The following is a 2,874-nucleotide window of genomic DNA, read 5'->3' on the forward strand; positions in this document are numbered from 1 at the left end:
TCAATAACCTCATATGCATGCGAAAGCTGGACAGTGAATAAGGAAGACTGTAGAAGAATTGATGCTTTGAGTTATGGTGTTGGAGGAGAATATTGAAAGTTCCACAGGCTGCCAAAAGAACCAATAGATCCGTTTTGGAAGATGTGCTGCCAGAGTGCTCCTTGGAGGTGAAGATGGCCAAACTTTGTCTCTCATACTTCGGACATATTGTCAGGAGGGACCAATCACTGGAGAAGGGTAGCATGTTCGGTAAGGTGGAGCATCAGAGAAAAAGAGGAAAAGCCCAAACTAGTGGCAGCATCAATGGACTCAAGTGTGGCAACATTAGTGAGGTTGGCCTAGGATTGGGTAGTGTTTCATTCTGCTGTGCATAAGGTCACTATGAGTCTGTACCGACTTGATGGCACCTAACAAAAACAACAACAAATTGGATATGAGAAAGATCTGTTTTCTAGCTTTGTGCACCTAGGGTTTACTGAAGGGAGTCAATATTTATTCATATGTAGACATATTTAACATATTTTAAAAATGTGTTGAGTTTATGTATTAAGTTTATTTATAAAGGTTTTTGATGATAGAATACTACCTCAGCAATCACAAGACTTAAATTTGTAACATCATTGGTTTTATTTTGTTTCTTAATGTAAGCAATTTATTGGTTTATTAAGTCTAAGTTTAGCTAAAAAAATAATTTTGAGTTTTGTTCCTGTATGATGCTCTTGATGTCATCTTATAACTCTTCTGGTCTTTGATCCTTAGTGTCTAATGCATCAAATCTGTTCTTCAGATGATCCCTAAATTCAGGTGGGATATGTTCAAGGTTGTATTTTGGCTCTCACAAACTTGTTTTAATTATCTTCAGCTTTAGCCTGAATTTTCATATCATCAATTGATGGTCTGTTCCACGGTCTGCCCCTGGCCTTGTTTTTCCTGATGATATGGAGCTTTTCCATCGTCTCTTTTCACAGATGTAGTCAGTTTGATTTGTTTGTATTCCATCTGGTGAAGTCCTGTGTACAGTAGTTTTTGTGTTGTCTAAAGAAGGTATTTGAAATGAACAAACCATTGGTTTTGCAGAATTCTATCATGCTTCTATCATGGGACTATGAAATACCTATTCCATCTATAAACACCCACAAGGTGGTAAAAGTCATTGGTAAAAGATGGTTCCCAGTGAGACTTCCTGAGCATTTAAGACCAATCCATTATAAGCAAACACCCATCTTAGAAACCAAACTGCAGAGTAAGTGCAGTTAACCCCCACACAGGCATGACAATACAAGGAGCTCATTGACTAGCAAATGAACATAAAGCAAAAGTGAATGTACCCACAAGACTGCGTAAGTAAGCAAATGTGTCCTGCCATTTCTTTCTGCAGCTGTGCTTAGGTATCCCATTCCAGTAACAAAATGCTCTGCTCCCACAGGAAAAAGATGGAACCGGTGTGATAATCGACTCCCAAATTTTATGCTTAGTTTGTCAATTTCTATCAGCTTCTTGGCATATTGAGAATATGCAAGACAATCTTTTCATTCAGTTGTGCACTTGGGAGTCTAAAACGCTCTTGAAGAACTCTGGTAAGTTACATATATCCCATGTTGCTTTTGGTTTCCCATCTCCTTTTTGTTTCAGATCCCCATGCAAGTTTCTTCTTTTTTCGATCCACCTGTGAATTTTCAGCCTCCTTTTTGGTTTTTACAAAGTTGTGGCAGGCAATTGCTTTGGCAATTTTAACACCAAGCTCTCGAGTAGCCAGCTGGTTGCTGAGTTCCTCAGCCTTCTCAATATTCCACTCTTCCAGAGTCTGGGAGATGCTCTTGTCAAGACCTGACTTGTCAACTTTTTTCTTTTTCACAGGGGCGTCAAACCTATCATTGGCTCCAAAATACTGAGTCAGTTCCTTCCACTGGGCTTCAAAAAATGAGGCATCTTTTCTCTGAGCTGCCTTGTTAACTCTTCATCTTTCCTGGAACGTCGTCCTTTCCTCTTGAATCTTGAGGCTGACGTTTTCTGTTCAGAACATTTTTTGTGCAATTCTGGAAATTTATTCCACACGTGCACAGAAATCCCAGCAGGGCATTCTTCATACGCATTTATATTTGTCTCGGTTTCAGTTTTCGCTCTATCTGTAGGGAAAGCGAGGATGTCTGTGGTTGTGGTCACGTGATCTTCTGCTTCATCCTCCTGCAGGTGAAGCCTGGAGTTCTCCGATGTGGCCTCTTCATCTCCAGAATTTGACTCCACATCACTTTCATTTAGGCCAGGAGGCAGTAGCCCACTCCACATCTTCTTGGGTTCAAAACAGCAAGGGGACAGCTTTAGAAAGATACACGTTTTCCTGCTTGGCGGCACCGCGGGAATGACGTTCCAATCACCAAACGGGAGGAAACCTCTCTGCTCCGGGCACAGGACTCAGCGACGCACACTCCAGTGTAGCATGTTAGCCTGTTGGCATTTCCATGGACCAGAGCGGCTGGCTCCCTTAGCCATCTTAACACCATGATCACTATATCTTGATTGCATGTCTGATTAATTTCAGACTGAAGAAGTTGGTAGAATTCTTCAATTTCATCATCACTGGCTTTAGTGGTTGGTGCATAAATTTGAATAATGGTGGTATTAACTGGGCTTCCTTGTAGGCTTCTGGATGTTATCCTATTACAGACAGCGTTATACTTCAAGATAGATCTTGAGTTGTTCTTTCTGATGATGAAATGCAATGCTATTAGTAAACCATGTGGTGGTCAGATTAACAAAGGCCAGTACCAGTAATATTCAGCTTACCAATGCCCAGGCTCCCCCAATTGTCTGCCGGTTTGCAGTACTGTGGTGGCTTGCATGTTGTGAATCTGGAGGCTATGTCACCGGTATTTT

The 2,874-nt window shown here is 41.2% G+C and overlaps 1 pseudogene; it reads right to left on the minus strand.

Annotated features, from left to right (window-relative positions):
• Positions 1 to 1,582: 1,582 nt before the first annotated feature.
• LOC102829223 lies at positions 1,583 to 2,286 on the minus strand (annotated as a pseudogene).
• Between the last annotated feature and the right edge of the window lie 588 nt (positions 2,287 to 2,874).

This window comes from Chrysochloris asiatica, unplaced genomic scaffold (assembly GCF_000296735.1).
Source record: "Chrysochloris asiatica unplaced genomic scaffold, ChrAsi1.0 scaffold00125, whole genome shotgun sequence".
Classification (NCBI taxonomy): Eukaryota; Metazoa; Chordata; class Mammalia; order Afrosoricida; family Chrysochloridae; genus Chrysochloris; species Chrysochloris asiatica.